Below are 12,096 nucleotides of genomic sequence, written 5' to 3'. Positions count from 1 at the left end.
TAATGGATATAGATAACATATTATATTGCATTTGTAGGCATTTTTATACATTTTATACACCTAAAAAGATAAGAAAGACTTTGTGTCAGTGATCGGGAACTGATTTACATTACATTATATTCAATTCTTACTTAATTGTATTGTAGAAAAATACAATTATTAAGAAAGAATTGAAAATTAATCTGACTCCATTGTTTTATATGTTTTTTTCATTTTATATTGTTTCTTATGGAAAAATTGGTTTTGGTTTGAGAACAAATCTTTTTTTCCGAACAATTTTTAGGAACGAATTAAGTCCCAGTTTTGATTGTATTTATAAACCATTTTATGGGTCAAATGGCTGGATAGTGCGCAAGCTTATCTCCAGTTGTGCTCGTTATTTTTCACAAATTACTAATTTGATCAAACGTACTGTAGAGCATAAAAACAACTAACAAATTATTCTCCGTGTGTGTTGGTTTATCGCGAAAAATACGCGATTTGGTAAATTTTCAAAACAGTTTTAAAATTTAAAATTGTTCTTTCAAGCAGTGGCGTGCGGTGACATTTGATGATGGGGAAGCTATGCTGGCCTGGATATAATCATTGGAAGCGTTATACAATATTTTGATATGTAGCATTCACCAGCTCAATCGCGTGAGGTCTGTAAAGCGCATGCGCACGCCAAAATATTTGAATGGTGTAAAGCTGCTTTACACCATTCAAATATTTTGGTCGTGGAAACTGTCCCGTATTCGCCAATATAACGCTTCCATTGGAAATATGCATATACGAATATACAATAGCAATCTTATCATTGTTTTTCACATGTATATACATTTGTAATAAAATACATAATGCGGTTATAATAAAATACAGTAGAACCTCGATTATCCGGACTAATTGGGGATGAAGGTAGTCCAGATAAGGAAAAATTCGGATATCGAAACAAATACTTTAATTTGTCTTTTAATGATAATACAACACGTTTTCTTTTCGATGACACATCGGTAATATTAAAAGTAAATACTGTGAATTTAAATCGTGATCAAATTTTCAAGAAACAAACGTTCATATTAAATTTAAACTACTACTGACCAACGCTAACAAACTACCTATTGTTTAAAAGGTCCTCTGGTGGCGCAAGAAGACGGGTTTTATAAAATAAAAAGCAGTTGAAACTGAATTTTTATGAATAAAAATTTGACAAACTATTTATCGTTTTATGACGAGTAAAATTTTTTCGTCGCGTTAGCGGCTTTTAAGTAATGCATAAACCTTCAAAACACGAGGCCCTTCGGACCGCGAGGCGTAGGCGGTGGCCCATGTTGCCCATGCCTTACGATGTCCTTGATCATAGAAATGATGTAATTTGAAAATAAAATTATTTATAAATACGTATGTCAAGTTATATTTTTATTACGACGCAAAATATATTTAAGAGTTTACGGCCACTGTGCCGGGTGAGACGTTGTTGAAACAAAAAAAAATTACGCATTCCATCACGTATATAAACAGTATCGTAATTCGCCAAGTGCAAATCAGCAAATTCGTAAAATTTTTGTTTATTTTGAACAATCCGGATAATCGAAAATCCGGATAATAGAGGTCCGGATAATCGATGTTCTACTGTATTAATTTTAATTAATTCAAAGTACGTTAAAATATGAAAATACAGTAATCGCACGATATGTATTTATATTTTAAAAAATAAAGAGAAGGGGCGCTTCCACAGCTTCCAGGGACGGCACGCCACTGCTTTGAAGATTTCATGGTATATAGGTATTCTACTTGTACAGGATAAACGTTTTATGGGCATTGTTTTTCCTTTACATCCAATATAGGCTATTTTCAGTTTGCCCATTTCATAGTTTTTTAATTTGATTTAGATGTGAAGTACAAAGGGGAAAAAAATTTAAAAAAAAATACAGTACATGTCTACAAAGTGGTCTGTTTTAATCAATCCACTGGAATAACTCGAATAACACGCATCTTGCAAAAACTTCATTGAACCAAAAATTGTCTTGTCTATCGGTTTCGTCACAGATGACGATACAATCGGTAAAAACGGAGTTAACTTTACTTTCTTAATTGTAAACGTCTATTTTTATAGCATATTTTAATTATATATCAAAAGCAAACAAACTTTTATCAGTGATCAGTAGCGCGTTATAGCCTCATGGGATCACAGGCAAATTTGAATTAGGGGACTCCATGAACAGTGTTGACTTCAAACATTTTTATTTGGGGAATCCCCTGCTATCCTCGTTTGTTTTTAACGCGACCTTGGTGCATCTAGGGTATGTGGATAGGGGGATATGGCCTAAATTTACATTTTGATATTCTTGGTTTTTGGTTAGATTGGTTTGGAAGTCCCAGACAATTACCCTTTTGGCCATAGGATAACGCGTCACTGACTTTTATCTAAAACATTTTCGAAAGTTATACATAAACCGAAAGAATTTACCGACTATCGATAAAATTCTTTAGACTCGGCGACTCGACCTCGAATTTTATTATTGATAAAATGTGAAGTACGAAAAATACTTATAAATTAGTAGCTAAAAAATTTCTTAGAAAACGGATTCTTCTATAAATTTAGATATCAAAATGATATTCACTTATAAAGGCTATTTCAGACCAAAATTTTATGCATATCGCACGCGACGTGGTCTATACTTTCAGAAAATAGTTTTTATTAATTCTAACAAATTATTCACATCGCATAGAGATCTATACCTTCTATGTAACATATACGCCAGGCTTGGTGTTTTTTGCCATTACGAAAATATTTTTTGGTGGAATCATTCTTTTTCTTCAGATAATGAACCGATACAAAACTCGTGCCACAACTCGAGCTCATCTTTAATTAAAATGAAAAATGTATTGAGTAAATTAGTGGATTGTTTAATTAACGTAAGTGATAGTTTTTCTTTTTTTCCTATGTCAAACATGATTCACAAGTAAAGTGCAACAGCTTAATTTTCATGCCAAAAATAAGCAACTTGTGAACAATTTCTAAGAGAGTATAGTCAGCCATAATTATTGCTCCCAAACTTATTGATATAAAAAAGATTACAAAGAATAAATATTTTTAGACAAATGCATAAAACCTTTTTATCTCGGTCTAGTAGCGAGACCAACGAGCTAGAATATAATACATAGAGTGGTGTGTCTTTAGATACAGCGCTCTTGGTGGCAACGACGGGTACTATCGACCGCCATTTTATTTTAAGTCAAAACACTGAGGTCTACATCATGTTTTGGGCAAGATTGTTTCTTTAGAATCTATTTTTCTCATCTAAATCTATATTGTTTCGTTTGATCCTAAATTTGAGATTTAGGCACTTAGATAAGTAATTTAAATCTAGATTGTTTCATCTTGAATTTAGCTATTTTCTACATTTTATTTAATTATTATAAAAAAAGATAAGATCAGAGTAGTACTTAACACTCAATATAACACTATTTTTATAATCAAAAGTACGAGCCAGGTGTTGAAGGGCTTTACTCTCAACCATACGATTATTTATATACTGAGGCCAGCCTTATCCGTACCATACTCAGTACGTTGTTGATTTTTCGAACAGTGATTTTTCTTTTGCAGAATATAAATAGTGTTCTTGTGTTTTTATAGTTATAGTTTAGTTTGTAAAAATTTTGGTTTCAACGTGTAAAAATATTTACAATGAAAAACTACATTTTGACCTTTGTCATGTTATGAACCACATTGTTGAAGTTAAAATTTTTCTAAGAGATAATAAGGAGCTAATAATTGTGGGAAATGTAAGAAGTGTTGCATTTGTATATTCAAAAATACATAAAGAAAACGTGATAAGTAGAAACTTCACCATTAGTCATTGAAATACGTGATATGTAGAATCTTCAAATTGTCATTACATGCATCATTTTGGATAGCAAAAGTACTGTATATTAACATGAGCTAAACTTTTATTCGTAATGTTGTAGACAACAACCTTAGACACTGAAGCCATAAGAGGGATTGGAAAATTACTAATCTGAAATGCATTGTAAAATATGCGAAATAAATGAACTGTTTTAATCTCTGTTAATTGCGGATAATTAAGAAAAACGTGATAAATATCAGTAGTCTCACTATTGGAAGAAGAAATCTTTGGAAGAATTTTGAAGGTAGAGATGAGTTTTTTAAAAATTTGTAAATTTAATAACGAATAACATCATTAAGCCTGATCTCTCTCAAGATATGACATTTGACACTCCTCTATCTCCCCACCGCTTTAACTTTTAACCACCAAAATTAAATAGCATCAATGCTCCTTATACACAAGCTATTATGCCACATTTCGTTTCTTATAGACGCAAACACACATACATGGAATATTTTGTTCCCTTTTATGACTTTTTTGGATTCAGGAGGTCAGAAAACGGAGATTTACAAAAAACTCTGAGGGTCAAATTCGATACTATTCCATTTACAGTCGACCCCCCTATAAGATCATTGATTTTTCCGTTTTATCTGAATTACATGTTGTACGAGTCACTTAGATTTTACAAATATGTGAGCCGTTCACAGCCCGGCACACGTATTTGTAAAATCTAAGTGACTCGTACAACATGTAATTCAGATAAAACGGAAAAATCAATGATCTTATAGGGGGGTCGACTGTATACAGCTGGGAAAGTAAAATTAAGAATGTTTAGAAATGCATCTAACTTATCGCTACAGAATATTTTGTCGTGTTTAGAAACGTTTAAAGAGTTAAAGAAAGAAATGTCTTATTATTTACTTTCAAAATTAAAAAAAAAAAAAAAAAATACTAAGTAGGGTCATTTTGAACTCGCACCATCTCAGTTAAGGGTTAAAACTCCTCCTTTCCTTCGCACACATTTACACAACGAGTTAGAATATTCTAGCTCGTTGTCTTTACAGAAATGGCACGGCCCCTTGACTAAAAGGAAAATGGCGGACGTGTATTCAATTTTCTTTTAACATGGCGTCGTTATAGTTACGCTATGTAGAATATTCTAGCTCGTTGGGCGAGACACTGTGAAACAGCGCTACCTAATTACTGAGACAATCCACACAAGAACTCTGCTAAAAGTTTAATTTTTTAATTAAACTTTTATAATCTAAAATTAAATTTAATGGGTTTTTTTAATATGATCAGTTAAGTTTCCACGACCAATTTTTTAAACGTATTTCGATTTATTCTGTCACCATCTGCAATAATATGTAATGTAGAAAATTTATCATCATCTAATCATTTCAGTATCTGATAAGTTAAATTATATAATTTTTCGTAGTAATCTTAATAATGTTCAATGGTTTTATCCATACTTGGCCGAGTGGATTAAAACAACCGAAAATTAGTAGTCGATGGCAAGTTTTTGTATGACCAAGGGGTTTGCCAAGTAGTGTTTTCCTCATTTCCTTCTCGTATCTAACACATAAATAAGAACCAGTTTTCCATAGAAAATTCTCCCGAGACGACGACAACACAACAACCATCCTTAAATAACTATCCCTCTCCTCCTGGCATTCACTTTAGTCTTTTAGGATTATGAACAAATAATCTTTTAGTGACCGCGGGGCAATGGTTAAAAATAAAACTATCGTTTTCTTCTAAAAATGTTATCTTTGCTGATAATGTTTTGTTTGGGGAATTAAAATTTTCCAATATACTCACGAATTTGCAATGCAATTAACCTTCGATGATTTCAGAAATATTTTGAAATTTTTTTGTAAATTCAGATAGATCTAGGAACTTGGCAGTTGTGGCATCCGTCAATTTAATGAACAATAGTATTGCAGAAAATTTATAGAATCTAAAAATAAAGCTGTCGTTTGTTCGCAATCCAATAGATCTAATTGCGAATACACCCCAAGAATTACTTTTAAACTTTTGATATCTATATTTTTCTATAATATAATTATTTATCATTCTATGAATAATATTACAACTACAAAAATGATTAGAATAGCTTAGCCAATCAGCATTAAATAGCTTAATAAAATCTCATAAGAAAAAATCGAGGGTGTCAAATCTGGGAAAGGAGATAGACACATTTTCGATCCTGCTTGATCGACCTGGGAAACTTCAGAGAAAAATCTGTGACATTTGTACGTTAGTGAGGTGATGAGCAGTCTTATTGAAAGTGTTTGCGTCCTTCTGTGGCATAGTCGTTTAACTGTGGAATAAGAAATTTTGCCGCCCTATCCATATACGTAATACAGTCAATGGGAAAAGAAAGGACCGTAGCACAAAACACATTTACTTTTCGACTGTCACCAAAATGTTCCACAATTGCCTATGGATTTTCGAAACCCAATATTCTGCAGTTATGGATATTTACTTCACTGCCGAGACGAAATATCGCCTCATTGCCGAATGTCTACAAATGCTTCTTATTCCTAAATTCTATCAACGTTTCTGCACAGAATTCCCGACGGGCCATCATATCTGTGTCAATAATTTTTGCAGCATTACAAATTTGTATGATTTTAAGTACAAATATTTTCATAAAACTCCCAAATCGTTAGTGTGAAATTTCGGTTAGTCAGAAATGCGAACAAAGCCCGCCCTCACTTGTTCCTCCGAGAGAATCAGTAAGACGTGAGTACAGTAATACCCCGAACTTACGCGATAGGTGGGACCGAGCGATAACCGCGTAAGTCGAATTCGCGTAAGTCGGGGTATATTTTCGCAATTTGTGTAAAATCCAAATCTGATGTATGTAAACTAATAAATGTTCTCGTTAACCTTATCTCGCCTTTTGATTCGTTCACGATTACAAGAAATCACCACATAGAGTCAAAAGTCTCCTTAGATATAACAAACACAGAAATCAATAACACAAAATAAATTGTAGCTATGCCTCGATTCCGCTCGACACATCCGAACATGTAAGCTGAACAATAGTGTGGGGGAATGAGTAATCAAGAGTTGCATGGCGTTCAAACAAAAGACGAATCGACGAGATTTGAAAATCGCGTAACTCCGGGTTCGCATAAGTCGGGGTAGCGTAAGTCGAGGTATTACTGTATGTATGAAAACAATTTCATTATAAATTTTAATATTATAAATTTGTTTGAAAATTTGAGAGTATAGTCGGAGTTGACCGTTACGTTGGTTCATCTTTGTGTGCTATAGGGGAGATTGATAAGACGATACGTCTTTTTTCCCCTTAACCTGTAATCAAGAATTTTTAATAAATATAAATATTTAATAGAAGATAGTGATGCTGATGTCACTAAGTAAACTAACCACGCGTACTCGATCCCTTTTCAAGACAAAATAAAACCAAAGGGAGTATATGAGTACAGTCGACCCCCCTATAACGCGGTAGATATGTCCCACTTTATAAGAATTTCAAGTTGTAGGTAGGAATCCTTAAATACATGAGCCAATCACAGCCTAGCACTTGTGCAGTTTACGGACTACAGCTGTTTGAAAGGTTTTCTTCCATAAAAGTAATCGATTCTAGACTAATTTGACTCAACATTTCCAAAACACGTATAATTTTTTGGGAATAATCCGTATAAACTATGCTATAAAGAAAAAATTGTAAGATTACTTACCGAGTGTTCACCGTTCGGCGACGCCATTGCTTAAGCTTGTTTTCGTCGCGGAACAGCGCACCAAATGGCGGGCAAGTTTCTGATAAGTTATTTTTCTTCGAAAAATTCGCTGAACTTTACAGATATAATTAATAGAAATAATTTTTATGGCCGTTGAATAAGAAGTGTTTCTTCACAAGAAATGTATAAAATTACAGTACTGTATTAGACTTACAGTACCTAATTTATACAGTAGACCCCCCTATAACGCTTAGATACGTTCCACGTTAATCGAATTTTACGTTGTAGGAATCATTAAATACATGAGCCAATCGCAGCGCGACAAGTGTGAAGTTTACGGACTAAGGCTGTTTGAAACGTTTTCTTCTATAAAATTAACCGATTCTAGACTAATTCCACTCAACATTTTCAAAACACGTATAATCTTTTGGAAATAATCCGTATAAACTATGCTATAAACAAAAAATTGTAGGATTACTTACCGAGTGTGCACCGTTCGACTACGCCGTTGCTCAAGCTTGTTTTCGTCGCGGAACAGCGCACGAAACGGCGGCCGCGATTTCTGATAACGAATTTTTCGCAGAAAAATAACTTGACCTTTGGAGACATCATTAATATAAATAATTTTTATGGCCGTTGAATAAGAAATGTTTCTTTCACAAGAAATGTATAAAATTAGTGCTGTATTAGGCTTACGGTACCTAATTTACATACTGTACAGACGATAATAAACTCAACTTACTAGCCTAAACTCTCCTTAGCGTAGCGCTAGACGGCGGAAATTATATATATATAATTATAATAAAGTTACAATACAATAAGTTAATATATAATTATATATACAGTACCTAATTTATATATAACTAATATATAATTATATGTACAGTACCTAATTTATATATAACTAATATATAATTATATGTACAGTACCTAATTTTATAATTTATATATAATACTGTACAGACGATAGCCAACTCAATTTAGCCGCCTAAACTCTCCGTAGCGTGGCGCAGGGCGGAAGAAAGTAGTTCGGCTGCTCATCCACTATTGGTCCAGATTCTATCAATCTTGTCGAGACACGAGTCGGCGACGAAGTTTTAGGAGTTCCTTTATACGAATATTGCTACAATTTTTTCGCTACGTTATAGGAATTTCCGTTATAGGAATCCCTCGTTATAGGGGGGTCGACTGTATATTGTACAAACGATAGTAAACTCAACTTATCCGCCTAAACTCTCCGTAGCGTGTAAGTAGTTCGGCTGTTCGTCTACTATTGGTCCAGATTCAACCAATCCTGTCGCGACACGAGTCGGCAATGACGTTTTACCGCATTTTAGCGTCTTTATACGAATACGGTCGCAATTTTTTCGCCGCGATATACAAATCCGCATTATATGAACCAGCGTTGTAGGGCTGTATTCATAAACAATCTTTCATTCCTTAAATACGCAAAAATGAACCAGCCCAAGGTCCATCTGTAATTGCGCGGACTATACATTTTGCAAATCTAACAAAACTTGCAAATTTGTAAAATATTTAAAAAGAGTTTTCATTTCGTCGGCCTATTAGCCGAGAATAATGAGCAACCAAATAATTTCCTGAAATTAATAAACGAGGAATTTGAGAGAAGTGTGTGGCATAACAAAGAGAGACTATGTGAGAAATGAACAAGCGTTGGAAGAGTTTGGGGTGAAATAGAATGTGGTTGAAAAGGTGCGGAAACAACAGCCCTATGATGGTGGCCGAATGGCCGAGCGGTCAAGATGACAGCCTACCGCTCTGAAGGACCCGAGATTCAATTCAGACGGGTCGAAATATCCCCAGGAATTTTTCGGTGGTGGTCTGTTTGGATATCTCGGGCCCAGTCCCTCACCACCCGGCCGCCCCATTGTGGGCCTGACCGAACACATAATGGGCTTGCTAAAAAGAGGGAGCATTGCCTGTTAGTGGCCACGGGGCAGAAAGAGTTTTTAAAAAAATAAGCCTATGGTTCAGTGGTTTTAATCCACTCGGATTGTTCGGTCATGTTGAAAGAATGAAAGGAGAACAATTGAAGAGAGCACACATGGGAAAAGTGGATGGGAAGCACAGTAGGTTACACTACTGGCAGGGCCGGATCATCGCATAGACAAATGAGATAAATGTCTAGGGCCCGTTCAAACTGTCTATTTTGAAAAGATTTGTAAATAAGATAGTTTACGTTTTTGTTGGACAACTGTATAATACTGGTAAAACTGGTAAAATATTATATTATTTAAATATTAACCAAAAAGGTTAAATTAAACAAGTAAAACAGCAAAACAGTATTTGGGACACGACTATGTCTCCGAGACACTACTAAGCGAAATCACTTTGACGCTCAAAGCGGATCTCGTTCTCATTCTCCAAACTTTTTCGGTATTGCTGCTTTTGGGCGCGATTGTTTAAACTTCGCTAGCCACGATGCATTTTCGATGAAATTAACCTATCCAATTTCGAAATTTCTCTCCGTTGCGCGGCGGCCCGGGTTGAATTTTTGTCGATGCCTAACGAAAATTTCCCGTCTTTGAAAAAATAATCGTGGCTATTGTATCGTCCGAAATTATCTTTTTTTTTTTATTTGGCACAAACAATATACAGTTTAACCCGATTATAACGTCAAATTTTTATCGGTCCCACGATTTTACTATACTAGATAATTAGAGAGGTTGCGGCCGACGTTTTCATCGCGAAAACGTGTACGTCGGACGTTCAGCACCGCCTTCTTGTAAGCCTAGAAGTTTGACAATGGTGTTTGGATAGTCAGTGAAATCATGCTCGACATTCCAAACACCATTGTCAAACTTCTAGGCTTACAGGAAGGCAGAGCTGAACGTCCGACGTACACGTTTCCGCGATAAAAACGTCGGCCGCAACCTCTCTAATGTCAAAAAACCTACTTGTAATGATAAAACCCTGTTTTAATGTCATATCTGAAGCACTTCCAAATTGACAAAATTAGATTACAAATTTTATTTAACAAAAAAAAAATACTGTACTACGTATTCAGTTTTAGGGTCAGAGTCCATTTCCTAGAACGACTGTGGGTGGTACTCTCACCACCTGACTTCGGTTTGCCTGTTTGTAGAGAGAATCGCTATTTTGTATTTTACTTTGACTCGGTTCTCGGTCCCCTGAGTACCTGCAAGTCTGGATTTTTTTTATGCGCGCATGATTTGGGCACTTAATACTCTGTGCCAAATTGCAAATTCTGACATGTACTCCTTCATACCTCTAAGCTGGTAACACAGCAGGCAGTACGGTTTTATAAACAAGACAGTCTTATTGACAATTAATATTTTAAGGTAATATTGTTATTGTACAAGAACTTTTGTTAGACATTTAATAAAACAAATTTCAATTTTTTAAATTTATAAACAAACTGTTCAAACTTTTCTAGAAAAACTAAAATTTATTGTTGTGTATTAAATATTTTTTATTAATGAAAATTTAAGATTTGTTTTAGTTTTTCACATTATTTAATTTTGTTTTATTTGTTTTATATTTTTTGTGTGATCTATTTCTTGTGAGAGAGGGAGGGAGCCCGGTTAGAAGAAAATGTGTAGGGCCCCAAAGTGGATTAATCCGGCCCTGACTGCTGGCCAATAAAATGCAACTCCATGATGGACTATAGATATTGAAACAACGGAAGCTTCCTTTACGGTGTTGCATTTTGCATGGCTAGCAGTGTATTTGGAAAACTATTGTAGTACTGTACATTGATCAATGTTCCTTCTAATTTTTTTGTCGATGAGCGGAACATATACTTCTCTGAGCAAAAAAAGTTTTTGCTGAGCAGATTCTGAGCAAAAAATTTTTCTGATCATATATAAAAATATAATCTTATTTTTTTCTATAAAAATTAAAATAATTAATTATAAAGTAGAGATTAAAATTAATTTTAAAACATTCTTTTATACAAAATATTATCTCTTGTCAATGATTTAATGTATTTAATTGAAATATATGTAGCAATAATCATGTTGCAGACAGAGTGAGGAATAAGTAAACAACAATTTAAATCGGTGTGCATGATCGCCTGCGCGACACATAAATTCTCGTGCGCGGCAACAATTTGAGCAGTGCGCGGTCGTACAGCCGCGCAGCTTAGAGGGAACATTGACATTGATATATCTGGAGTAAAGCGAGTGTATGAGGTATAAACGCTAGATAGCGGAAATTATCAGCATCATCTAGCAATAGGATACCAAAATTTTGCTAGAGTCGCTTTAAGTTGCTGATGGAATAAAATTTCGATTTTGTAAATAGTTTTATTTCGTATTTTAATTGAATTGGGTGACGGAAATAGCTTAAAGAAAAAGTAGTTTGATTTGATGGGATACAGCAATACAAAACACAAGTAATCTGCCAAGGAGAGTGCTTTCTAGAAGAGCTTTCTATACGAAACTAATCCCTATCTATGTGTTAGACACGTATAGAATAGCCGGCAATTTCCGTGTGGTCAGGAGTTTGTTTTTATTAAATTAAAAGAGGAAAGTCAGTTAATTCAAAAAATTGAAAAGTTTTTTATGAAACAG

General features: G+C 34.4%; 1 protein-coding gene across 3 annotated transcripts in view; it reads right to left on the bottom strand.

Annotated features, from left to right (window-relative positions):
• Positions 1-12,096, bottom strand: part of LOC111612835 (CUB and sushi domain-containing protein 3-like) — a 36,219-nt gene that overhangs the window by 11,360 nt on the left and 12,763 nt on the right. The window contains exon 1 of one of the 3 annotated variants that reach the window (XM_023354099.1): positions 50-131. The exons of the other annotated variants lie outside the window; for them this stretch is intronic. The gene's annotated coding sequence lies outside the window, so the exon portion shown is untranslated. Of the gene's footprint in view, positions 1-49; positions 132-12,096 lie in introns of those variants that run through there. 3 annotated transcript variants of the gene reach the window in all.

Source organism: Centruroides sculpturatus, unplaced genomic scaffold, assembly GCF_000671375.1.
Source record: "Centruroides sculpturatus isolate CEXI.00-Female unplaced genomic scaffold, Cexi_2.0 scaffold763, whole genome shotgun sequence".
Taxonomy (NCBI): Eukaryota; Metazoa; Arthropoda; class Arachnida; order Scorpiones; family Buthidae; genus Centruroides; species Centruroides sculpturatus.
This window is presented reverse-complemented; position numbering and strand designations above follow the sequence as displayed.